At 39.6% G+C, this 13473-nt stretch overlaps 1 protein-coding gene across 3 annotated transcripts in view; it reads right to left on the reverse strand.

The window, feature by feature from the left end:
- The window catches only part of ARHGAP6 (Rho GTPase activating protein 6), a 312132-nt gene that overhangs the window by 208707 nt on the left and 89952 nt on the right, over positions 1-13473 (reverse strand). The window lies entirely within an intron of this gene.

Raw genomic sequence — 13473 nt, forward strand, 5'->3', positions numbered from 1 at the left:
GCCTTCTTACAATCTCTGACGCTCTCTAGGGCTACATTTGATGTGTTGTTCACTTGCCTCTTTTGTTTCTTTGTTCAGTGTTAGTTAATCGTCTGAAAACAGTATTTCACAGTCACAATAATGCACTACCTTTCTACCAAAACCATTAACTTCCTACACAAGTATTTTTCAAGAATCGGAGTCAAAAATGAAGAAGAGGAAGCTGTGGGGGAAAAAAAAAAAAAAAAAAAAAAAAGACAACAGAATAATCGTTTGTTGATTTTATACCATTCTTGACATTGCCAGGTAACTCTACACACCATTTTTCTCCAAGTTGATGTGAGCCAGACTCAACGCCTTCCTTAGGTAAGTTGCTCCTTCTTCACGCCTCTGAAAGCACGCTGACCACATACATAGTCACTTTGGAAGAGCACTATTCTAAAGCAGAGTTCAATGCTTCAGTAATCATCTGCTCAAGGATCTTGCAAGCCATGTCCTTAAGCCTGCCACACAGTCAGCTGTCTCTGCCCTCTATACAATCACATTTCATGGTCAAGACACTCAAAAGCAGGATCTTGCACCTGGAGGTGCTGCTACTGAGCATGCTATGATGATGTTCCAGCCTCTGAAGTAACATCACAGATCTGGAAATCCTTTCAGCTAGCTTAAAGCACATATTTTGGGTGCATGATGTTTGTGGCTGGTAGCTCTTCTGGGTAGCTATTTCTGCTGTCATATGGAAATAAAAAGAAAGTATGCCTGAAAGTAAAACAGGCTTTGACTGTAGGTGCAAAACCTGCAGCACAGGAACTAGAAGGCAGCTCAGAACTGTGTCCTGGGCATTGCCAACTACTGCAATATTTGGTGGTCACAGTCATAAGCTTTCTTGCCAGACAAGTCCCTTATTAAACCTGCTGCATTTACTCCCATTATTTTCATTCTGAAAAGTTTCAGAGTTTTGCTGCTTCCATGGCTGGAAACCATCTCCTAATTTCTGTCCTAAGGTTATGCAGTGACACATTATAGCCTTTTAAATCTTCAGCTTAAATAGCTGTGCTCTCCCATTTCATCCCTAGTATTTGGTCTCTTCTAAGAAAGGATAATCCTACCGCCTTCTCAATGTCCTTCTTTTGTGAGGCTAAGCAATCTACAATCTTTTGATCTTCCTCCTCCCTGATTTTAGCAGTGCTTACTTGGACCTACTCCAGCCCTAGGTCATTGTACTTGCATATGGTTGGCCAAAATTGCACGTGAAGACTTTGTCATGCTTTGTACAATGGAGTTACTCTCTTTTTTTTTTTTTTTTATCATTATTCAATAACTATATATATATATGTAAATTAATACTTCTCCAAAGATTATAAGGTATTTCCAAAACTAACCCTCATCACAATGCAACAAAGTATACAATATTTATGAGCAAAAGCATTCTAGAGCTTCTGTTGCAAGTCACTGATAGGATTGAGCCTTATTCTTACATTTATTGAAGACCATTCCTGCCTTCAACTCAGTGCTGGGAAGAAAATTCCGTTAACCAATCTCCGTGGTATGATTGTAAGTGTATCTGATACTGCAGTATACAAGTATTGGATTTCTAGGTGCAGGCCTCCCAGTAAATCAAATTCAAACTATAACTGTCACTGGTCATTAGTGTATAAAAATCCATTTTTGGTCAATTTTTTCTAAAAAAATTTCAGGCTTACTGCTCTCCCCAGAACTAAGAAATCATCATGTCTGTGCCGTCCTGTTATGCTCCTGTATATCTTATATTTCCTTCTGAGAACCCTTAACCATACCATGAGAAAACCAAATGTCACGGTTACATACAAAACCAATTATTTCCCATTCTTTATTCACTTTCCTGAAAAGGAAAATGGTGTTTTCATAATATTTCATGCCCAACTGAATAGAAGAAAGTATGATCAGCTAACTTAAAAGAACTCAAGGAAAGGAAGTGCTTAACGACATCTGGATGAGTTTTAGCTAACATTTCCCCAAAACAATAAAGACGATTGTCATAATGCTTAAGTATAAAACAATTTTCCTTTCACTTCTAACACGAGACCTACATACACATCTCTGGGTGTTTCCAAGATACTGATGTCATGTTGATGCCTAATGTGCTCATAAGGACAGAGGTATGAAACAACAGTACTGATAGACTCAGTACTATGAGAAGCGAGCAATCATGGACGACTATTTGCGCATTTACAATGAAATTTAAAAGTAGTTTCCATTTTTAATCAATTTTCCAGATTTTCCCTGTAGAAAAGCAACTCATCCCCCAATGTGTCAGAAATCTCTACATTTTTTTCTGTGCTAAAACTGTTTTGGAGTAGCTGTGGAGTTGAGGAGGGCACGTAAATGCACCAATACCTGAAAACCTAAAGACACCTTTAGGAGGACCACAGCATTAAAAATTAATTTTGTTATCCTATGAACAGACCTCTCTGAGAACTGGTGTGTCGCAGGTCCTCTCCCTAAGTACTACACGTTCAACAAGATCACATAAGCAATGGGGAATGATGATGTTCTCCTTTCTCTGGCTTTCCCACTCAGTTCCAGCAATGCAAAGTGTAAGGACTTTCACAAACTACATTGAAAGCATTTTGGTTTTAATCTAATCTTTTTTTTTTTTTTTTTTTTTTTTTTAACTTATTTAAACTCCTGACCTTCTAATATCCTGCAGGAATTGAATTGTGTATGCCAAAAGAACTCACACAACAACAACAAAAACAGCATTCTTTTTTCATTCACAATAAATTCTTCTGCCCAATATTCCCGCACCTCCCAGGTAGCATCAGAACAGTATTTTTAACCCAATATCTTACCCAATGTAAGACAAAGACATCCTCCTGGAAACGGTGGAAATAAACAGAAATTACTGTAAAGCAACATTCATTATATCCTTATCAGGTATCATTATAAGATTCATTCAAAAATTTCCATAGCTATATGGACACACATGTAGCATTTCTTGGGAATGTTGCTACTGCTGTGATATGATTTGTGACAACCAGAAGGAGGAACCCACCCAGGACTGTGGCAAAACATGGCTAAGGTGGCCCTTAACTCAGTAGAGTGACCAGCAGGATTGCACAGTGATGGAAAACTGTGAAAAGCAGCAGAAACAGCAGCACTGGAGGATGACAAAGACAATATTCCTACAAGTTGTCCTGGTACTCAAAACAATGATCTGTGACAGAAATCTAAGCTGGGAGCACCACTCAGCACAAGAAGTACCATGCAAGCCCCAGCTGCAAGGGATTTATCCTTGCAGCCAGCAGCTCCTCAGGTTGTATTGATAAATTCATCAGCAGCACTGTCAGGTGTATTTGACTTGTTACAAGGCAGTAACTGCTGTATCTTGTGGAAAAGCTTGGCAGAAGGTTAAAATCCTTGTTGTACCCAGAGGCCTAACTTAACACTCAGCCTTCCAAGTTATGGTGCCTTCTGCTGAAAGCTTGGCTAATGGAAAGATGTCACTGAATCCAGAGAAGTTGTATATCTGTGTGGTTTGGGAAGATCATCAGTTAGATAGATGGCAGAGCCATGCTTCCCACCCTTCTGTTTCTTAGAGGGGAAGTGTCTGCAGCAATTTGCCCAACATCTAACAAACAAAATCCTGGACAATATGTGTGAGCAGAAACTGAAAAGGCTCCAGAAATTTTGGGCAGTTATAGAGGCTAGCTCTGGGAGGAAAATGTGCAATTTGTCAAGCACAGAGGTTATTGATACATTAGCATCACTGAATGGTTTGGGTTGGAAGGGACATTAAAAATCATCTGGTTCAACCCCCAAGTTAGTATTGCCACTTGAATGGCAAGGGTGGTTGTGGCTAGGAAACACTTTGTAAGAGAGGAAATATTTTGTGGGGGTGGAGAAAAAAAGAAAAATGGAAAAGGGTAAGTGAGCTGTAAGAAATGGAGAAAGCTGGCATATTGTCATTTGCAGATTGACCAAAACTATAAAAAGTTGTTTGGGCATATAGCTAAAAACGCACTTGCCAATTCCACAAAACACAAGCATTCGCTCCATAAAAAAATGGAAATTTTTAAACTTCGGAAGAAGAGATGCAAGTCACAGCATGGAAGACTATCTCCTCTGGGGCTGCGTATGGTGGAAACAATCTGCACGTTGGCTGACTGCAATGGATATTCCAATGTGGAGTGTTTACCATGTTTTACAGGGCACCGGAGTGTAGTGCTCTTATAATGAGAGGTGCGACCCAGCAGCTGCGTTCCTTGTATGTTTTAATCCTATCACCATACAAAAACACATTCTATCGTTTGCTCCACTGAGACTGCTCCAAGAAGCTAATTCTTCTCAAGTCTAATTTCACATCTCTCCGTTCGGATGAAACAAAGGTTTCCTGGAACTATTTGAAGCTATTTAGGGAGTGCTGAGGGGGTTGCTTGATCATTTACTTCTCTCGTCAGACAGCATGCTTTCTTCACCTTAACTCTTTTTCAATTACTCTCACTGACCAAACTAAAGTGCGTTGGCTAGCTGACAGAGCTCTGTACGATCACCACACATCGTACTGCCTTAAACATGTCAGTGTTTTCAACTCCTTGCAGCCTTTGAATTACGACCTCTGGAGTTTCATGAAAGAGGAGTGAATGCACAGACGAGATACTGTAGGGGAAATTATATATATATATACATATAAAATATTTCCATCTTTGGCATAGATGCCACTTGGGAAAATGGGAAAAGCTGGCAGTAGGGGGCTTAAAGACATACTATAGATGTACTTTGCTCTACCCAGCATAGTGCTAAGCCATCTGTAGCTAGGAAAAGTAGCTGAAATACACCTGTTGAATCACACTTCAGGGAGAGATGACATTGCTCCCCAAACAGTGGGTTGCTCCTTGCAAGTCTCCTGTAACATCCTCTCAAACATGTAATTTTCCTCTCTGGAGTGACCGGTAAGTGACTGCCATGCTCTCTGCAGGGCTCTTCAAATTGCTCTTTAAATGTGTGGTATTATTTCCTCCAAAAAAATAGGCTCCAGTTCCTCAAGGGAACAGTAGGTAGTGGATGAATTGCTGAAAGTCTAGCTCTGGCAGCATCCACCCCAGAGAACTCATTTTAACGCTTGAATAGTACGGGCCTTCAGAGGATCCCTAGCAGTGTGCAGCAGCTGCCTATCCATGCACCTGCAAGGAATTTGCATATGCAAGCCTTAAAGCAAAGCATCTCCTGTAAAGCAGATAGGGTGATACTCTGAGATTACTGACAGAAATCTAAAATGCCAAATAAACAGGGTTTGTCAAACACTTCTGACAGAGAAGACACTGTAACATGAACTAGAGTTAGTGTGATATAATGGCTCTTTTCAGGTAAGATCTAACCACACTTGCACTTACACAGGTGGGAAAAGAGGAAAGCAGAAAGTAAATAAAACAACCACACCTGCTTTCTCCTCACTTGCCTTCCCACAACACACACACTTCAAGGGTGTACGGGGCACAGGGTGGGATGCCTGTGTGCCAGAACTCAGCATCTGCCATTATTAAGCAATAAATTCCAAACAGTATCCACTGAAAACAGCCTTGAGCTAATGAGAGACTCCTTCGGTCTGGAAAAAGTTGAGAACTGCTGAAGAAAGTGTTTGCCTTCTACAAGGTAAAACCATGAAGCTGAAGTGTCCCATATTAGCAAGAGATCTGCCTGCAGATAGATACACAGCACAAAACTCCCTCATGTGGTCTTTGAAATACAGTTCTTCCCTCCTGAAAAGCTGAATCACAACTGACATCAAATGGCAAGCTAAGCAAAAATCAATCATTTTGAGTCAGAGACACCAAAGGGGAAGGGAAAAATCCAACAGAAAAATCTAAACCTTTATAGAGGCACTAGTCCATCTAAACCTTTTACTAAAGCAGATACCATATTAACCAGCGCAGCAGGTGCCCAGCTTTTTCCTTCTCAGAGGAAAAAATCCGATATTTTTACTTTTTTTTTTTTTTTTCTCCAAATTTATTTTTTTATTTATTTCCAGATTTGTGGGAAAAGTCAGAAGTGGTCAAGTGAAAATTTCTGTTTGTAAATGGGAGAAATTTTAGAAGGCTTTTTTTTTTTTTCAAAGTTTTGAAGAGCACAGCTTTCTTTTCATTTTCCATTTATCTTTTTCCCCAAAACTATCAAGCTTTGCTGTAGTTGGGTATCAGAAATTGACACTGCTGAATTCTTCATCTCTGCAGCAATTCTCCAGTGTTTTGTCTAGTTCATTCTTCTTTATCTGGAGGAAAATAAATGTAATCTTATTTCTCTTAAGGGAATTTTACGGGAAACAATCCACAATCAAATACATCTCACTGTCATACTGTTAGGGCTTGTATTTATGGTTCATTAAATTCTGGTACAAGTTGTTAAGCTTTTCTTCAGATTAGTGGAATAAGAAAGCGGGAGGGAAGAAATGAGTCATCACACGCGTCCTCATGTTCTGTATCAGTGAATCACTGACACTCGTTGCATCACAGATGTCCCGTGCAGCAACCAGGGTAGCTCTGCTATGGTTAAATACGCATAAACTTGTATATACTTGTACATAAACAAACAAGAATGACGTTTCCTTTTATTTTACGTAGCTGCATACACATACTCTATTAATCTGAGACTGGTAAGGTTAATACGTATATCATTGACTTTCTGAGGAATCCAGCTTCCACACTGATAAAACAAACGTTTCAAAACTGATGCTGCATGTTTTGCAGCAAACAGGCTGCAAAAGACTCACTTCCTGACTCACAGACCTCAGCTTTTTGCTTGTTTAACATCAATACATCTCCATCAGTACATGCTCTAATCATGTCTTGCTGTTCCTTTCAGAGTCACAACGAAATGCCATGTACGAACACACAGGAAATAAAGAACATCACCCAGCAGAGCTCTTTTAAATGAATCATTTCAAAAATATATATATATTAGTCATTCTTCTACCACAAAAAGCAATCAGTATGGAGGCCTGACAACCTGCTCAGGAAAACAGTGTACTTTTCTAACTCCCAATCAATCACTTCTCTCCCTATTCCTATATGTAAAATACAACATATAATGATTTATCTGTGTTTGTTTTTGTTTTTTTTTTTTCTTTTTTAAAAAAAAAGGAATGGAACACGAGGAGCTCAAAAAAGATGAAAAATCTTTTGATTAGAGGACCCCCCAAAAAATCGTTGGGCTGAGGTTTTGGTCACAAACAGGTTTTCTAGCTGAAACAGCAGCTACAAAGCAAGGAGATCCACTGAAGCCTATGCTGGCTTTCTTCTATCCATTCTTGTTCCTGCTGCCCATGGTGTGGCAGCCTCTCAATGTCCCCAAACTGTTCCCCACCACCCACGCCAGGAGGGACTGCAGACCTTGGGTGGGGATGAAGACATCAAACTGGAGGCAGGGGAAAACAGCGATGGGAAAATCCAAACTGTAGCAGAGGGACTTGGCGAAACACTCATACACTGTCAGGTGGTATTTCACATGCCTGCAGCTATAGCTCCAAATAAGTCCAATATGCACAGGCATCAAGTAGTGGCCCTTCAGCATCAGTTGGCTGGGGTGGCAAAGGCTTCAGCTTGCCTGGGAGGATTTAGTTTTCCAAAATCTGGGCAGCATTGATGCAGGCCAGCCTGTGACTAACCGCAGTGTGGTTGTGAACCATGATGGATGCTGTCGCCCTCGCAACACAACAGAAACAGTAAGATTGCCAAGTAACGTAAGTGCAAGTAATTTGATCTCTTTCCACCTGCCAAGCAATCAATTACTTGAGAAATTAACTTGTTTTTCAGCAGTTCGTGAGCAGATCTAACAAACTCTCACCATGAGACCTGACAGTGGGCACAAGCAGCATTTCGACATCGAAATTGGAGCACCAGTCATTGCTCTGCTTCAGTTCCCACCCAGCTGGTACAATCCAACCAGACCATTACAGACAGAGGAAATGGTGAAGGATGAACTGAAGTTATTAAATCCAGGTGCTTCCTTCCACACACCCATGCTCCTTCTCAGGTGCCTTCATTGCCTCCAGCAACCAGCACACAGCAAACCCCACCATGCCCCAGCAGCCTGAGCAGCCTTTGCAATGCCAAATAATGCTCAGTACTATCCCAGTAATGCTCAAGTAACACCAAGTTAGCAGGTAACAAGCAGTGTGATGCGCATCTCTGTAGGCTGAAATACCAGCACAAATATATTCAAAGAAATATGCAACTTGCCAAAATTCTTCCCTTGTTAACGATGTTAACCCAAGAGCTTCCCAAGAATTTCAGGGCGGGTGGTCCACTATGTGACTGTTCCTAAAGAAACATATCTGACTGTAAATTCATAATTATATTTTATCAGTGATTTCACGACAAATTCACTACTGATTAGATCTCAAGATCCCAAAAATGTGCATTTAGAACTCACCAGGAAAAAAAAAAAAAAAAAAAAAACTCACATTTTTCTAGTTTTCCTCCAGAAAACATTATTTTCTGGAGTTTAAGTACACAGGAACTTGTGAACTGAGCTTTTTCTCCTGGGAAAAATATATCATTAATAGTAAAATTGAATTTTAAATTTTCAACACAACTCATTTTCTCTTTTGCATATCAGGAATTATTAAGTATATTAAGAACATTTCAATATAAGAAAAAACATTTTGATTGCTCTTATTTTTTTTTTCAAACATCTGATTCATAAAAGATTGAGATGCATTAATTGTTACTCTATCCAAAGATAAAATTATGTTTGAAATCATGGAATCTCATACATGATATGAACTGCATTGTCTGTACAATTTTTATGTGATATTAATATACAGCTATTAGTTTATTAACAGCAAGAGAGCAAAATGACTTGAGAAGAAAACAATAAAATTTCAGATACTGTTTTTTTTTTTAAATAAGAAAACAGAAAGACAATTACTAAATAAGGAAAATTAGTAAAATCTTAATTTCTTCAGAAAAATTAGTGTTTTTACTTTACTATTTTTTTTTGTTGTTGTTAGCTTCACATTCACCACTCCTCCACTGGGTGGCATTACTACCTAGAGCTGCAGCATTGGTCTACATGAAAATTGTCACTGAAGTAAACGTCTCACATACTTTATCGATCAGAATCTATAGAATTAAACTTGTTTCCCGACACAAAAATCCAAACAAGTCTGCTGACATGCAAAACTGCCACTTTTTTTGCTAGATAATCATCTCCTCTGATAGTGTCAGAATGAAGACTGTTGTAAAATTACTAATTTACAGCTTAATTTAATTCAAACTATTGATTTTGGCAATGCTGAATCTTTGCAAAGAGTAAGTATTAAAGAAACATTAATGTATTAAAAGCACATGATCACTATCTTTGAAGCAGAGGGAAATACAGAATAAAATTAGGTATAAAATAACTTCTAGGTCTGAAAGAACATTTGAGCTCTAGTAAATATTAGGGTGTTCAAACCCCCAAGCAGTCCCAATGAAGTGAAACAAATGCTTACTACCTAAATGAAGTGTCACCAGGAAAACAAACAAACAAACAAACAAATAAAAAAAAAAATGAAAGAGAGAGAGAGGATGCAGGAGAGGGAGAAGTTACTTGGTCTTTGCTGCACACTAACAGGACACCTGGGCTCTGCAGACCATCCCACTAATCCCACCACCAAATTGCGACTTCCTTTCCCATCCATGTACCAAGTACCATGTACCATGAATCTCCCCATTTCCTTCCAGCAAAGCCAAAGTGCAGGGAGTGAGGAAAGAAGACACAAGCCCAAGTTACATTTCAGTTGACTGAAAGGATGTAGTTGGTATGCCCACACAGATGGTGAGAAATACTTGCTGTCACAGTTCAGACAGCAACTCATCACCACTAGGAAATGTGCAGGGAACAGAAGTGATATTCAACAGTCTCTCTTTTTTCACCCTTTAGAATGTTAAAAAGTGGGAGATAAGAAATAAAGTGAATCTAGAATCATCATGCATTAACATATATATAAATATTCACAGGTAGAGGGTTAGATAACTCACTGACATGAGTTCTGATTAACTCCGTTTGATCATAATGCTTAGGTCATGACCCCTTTCTGTTTCTTTTGTTATCCCATCTTTCTCAATGCCATCACTCTGTCTTTCTCCACTCCTTTCACCCAGAAACGTTAATCCCTTAAACATGTCTTCATGTGCACATAGCAGACCTAACTCACATCAGGCTTTCATCCTTGAAGACCTCGCACACACTTATGATAGGAAAGAAACTTGCACTTTGGTCATATCACAAGTATTTTATTGCAAAGTTCCATTGTGTTATTTTTGCTTTTTGCTTCAGGTCTTACACTGGGCTTAATTGTCTTCACAACCATGAGTATATTTGCACCGAGGAGTCTGCCCAGACTGAGCTTTCTAGAAAACAAAAACAAAGCCCAAACTTCCCTATTTCCCTCCCTGCCCAAAATAAAATATCCTTGGGGTAGCAACCATACCATGTCTTCAGTAGTGCCCTCTTCAAGTAATGAGAGTAAAATCTCCATCCCTCCTTCCTTCCTTTGGCTAGTGCTTCTTATGTTGCATAGTACCTTGTTTCTTGTGCATTTACTCCAGAAAAAAAACATTTGAAAGAGTTTCTAGCTGAGACCGACAGGCCTGAGTGTGCCCAAGCTGGCTCCCACACAATGATGTGTAGCCACACATTCCTGCCCGGCCCCCCATCCGCATGCATGAAGTGCAGGGCTGCCCACATGCTGCCGTATGCATGTGCACATGTTAGCTCAAGACACAATGCACAGTGGATTTCTACACTGCTGAATGAATGTAAACATTTAGAAAAAGAGAGTTTTCTCTGCAGAATGAGTTCATGATACGAAGCTGTCTACCCACGGCTTCCTGCACTCTGGTATTCTCTCTACAAGCGCATACATTTCAGGGAAGAACTTGATCAAGGACACAAATTTGTCTTTCCCCCACACTTGTATTTAAAGCCTCGCCACAGAAGCAAGAGTAAAATCATTTCTTCTCCTTTCATTGCCATTTAGCAGCCACATCAAACTTATTTTTGTCATTTGCACAGACTTAGGGATATTTTTTCTATTCTACTGTGGACTACTTTCTATAAGTTGTGGTCTTTGTCCTCTAAGAGGAGGCTGAAATAGGAGGAATGAAATTTCTTTAATAATGAAGTTTCTTTCAATACCAGCGAGTTACAGTTTTTCCTTATGCCACCAGGACAAAGTTATTTTCGTAATGTGACTAATGGTTATTCAAAAGTGATCATAAGGATACAGAAATTTCTCTATTATTGCCAAATCCAGTTTACCCTTCTACTATATTTGCAGTAGTTCATTCACCCCCTCCCACCTAAAGCTACCATTTCTTGGCTTTGCTGATTTAATCATTCATCCGGTCCTATCTTAACGCAGCATTATCAAGTAATACAGACTAACGCAAAAAGAGAAAGAGAGAAATGAAGGAAGGAAAATCGAATTGTTCTGTACATACACACTTTTTGCAGTCCATTTAAAAAAGCTTATTTTAGAGACCTGGAAAAAGAGAACAGGTGGAAAAGGGTAAATGTCAGCTATGTATGCCAAATGAGCCTCTGTAACTTAACTGGGTTTTCCATCAGACCATATGAAGGTACTTTCTAAGTGCATAGGTTCATTTCTGTCCACATATTTAGGTGTTTGTTTGGCCAACATACATCTTCCTGCTTCTTACCACATCAGACAACCACAACAAAGAAGCAATGCCAGCTGAAGGACTGGTCCCTATGCCTAACAGTCAATGCCAAGGTTTTTCCTCCCCACGTCTTCCTCCCATCAGCATGGGCTAGACCCCACAGCCAGGCTGCGCTGCACCACGGCTGCCAGAGCAAGCTCCTCATCACACCGAGGCGAACAACTCTACCCACCACGCTTGCAAAGATGTTGCTCATTATTTTAATGAGTGTACAGAATGAGCAATTTTCAGCTCCATGGGCCACATGATGTACGAATTAGCTAGCAGGAAAGAAAACGTCTTGTTGAAGTAATTCATCTGCAGTTGCAACTGCACGGTTTTGTCCAAGAAGCATACTTCTTGTCATCTCCAAGAAAGGCTGGATTTAAGAAGCACTCAGTCCAGTCAGAGTTGACTTTTTCCTCACATGAGGGATTTGCAAATAATCCTGCAGTCCCCTTGCGTCTCCAGATACATGGGCTGTGTACACACCAGAGAATTTGCATTGTTATTAATCACTGTATTTTCTGAGCATCTTGTACGTAAAGTAGACAGGCAACAGAGGACTCCATACATTTTTTTGATTCTTTCTCCCGACAGTTTATAGCAAATTCCATCACATCTTTTTGGGTCAGTTAGAATATACAGGAGATGTATCCCACTTAGTAGCAAAATACATTACTACCAGACTCTCCAGCAATTCTCCATCTCCATGCTATTCCTCCTTCCAGAACAACTCACAGCCACTTTCTCCACTCATTCCTTATCCAATGTGTGAGCCCTTGTGCCCAGCTGTAGCAGAGCTTACAAATCACACAAGGCACAGGCGGAAAATCCTGACAGCCAGGATCAGCGACAGCTGTGCTCTTCCAGGGATGGCTACTTAACAAAGCTGAGAGATTGCTGTCCCTGGAAGGTAAATACAGACTAGGCAATCTACTTCACTGCTTCATTATCTTTATTGTCAAAGAAATCCTGATGTGTAACCTGTCTCCTTTTCACTCTTTTTTTTTTTTTTTTTTTTTTTCAGTCTTTGCTGTGAACACAGAGTATTATATTAACTCTTTGCTTGTGGACATACTTAACAAATTTGAAGCATCTCTCCTGCATCTTCTTTTCTGTAAATTAAACAATCCCAGTTCTTTCAGACTTTTTTTTTTATACATTGCAGTCTGTGAACTTTTGGTTGATCATTGTTGATGTTTTCCTGAATTGCCCGAAAATGGACACAGTGCTTTTCCTAAAGACTCCACAGAGCTAAGTAGAGCAGGCGACTACTTTGCAAGTCTCGTATGCAGCACCCCTGTTTATACACACTGGTATGGTGTTTGCTTCCCATATAACACACGAAACACTGAATCAAGGATTAAATCTGAGTGAAAAAATAATCACTCCATCTTCCTCTGCAGAACTGCTGTATAACAACCTACCCCTATCATGGGGATTAGCTGATAACCAAATACAGTATTTTGCACTTGACTTATATCTTATTTCAGACCTATCTGTTCAAAACAAATTAATTTTAATCCCATCCTTCAATGTTTACAAAGCTATTCCTATCTCATTTTGGCAATGGCTGCGCAGTGAATAAACTTAGTCTCTACTCCACTTTCCAAGTCATTAATAAAAAATGTTAATTAATTTTGGACCATGACAGATGCCTGGCTTAGTATATAAGATTGACCTCTTGCCCAGCATATAATTCCCATTAATGCCTGTACAGACAGACATGCAGCCTACTGTGGTTATGGAGATACAGCATAACAACCTCCTACAGTTCCTAGGATTTTCAAGGCAATATGGAAATAAAGAC

This window comes from Aythya ferina, assembly GCF_964211825.1.
Source record: "Aythya ferina genome assembly, chromosome: 1".
In the NCBI taxonomy this organism is placed as follows: domain Eukaryota; kingdom Metazoa; phylum Chordata; class Aves; order Anseriformes; family Anatidae; genus Aythya; species Aythya ferina.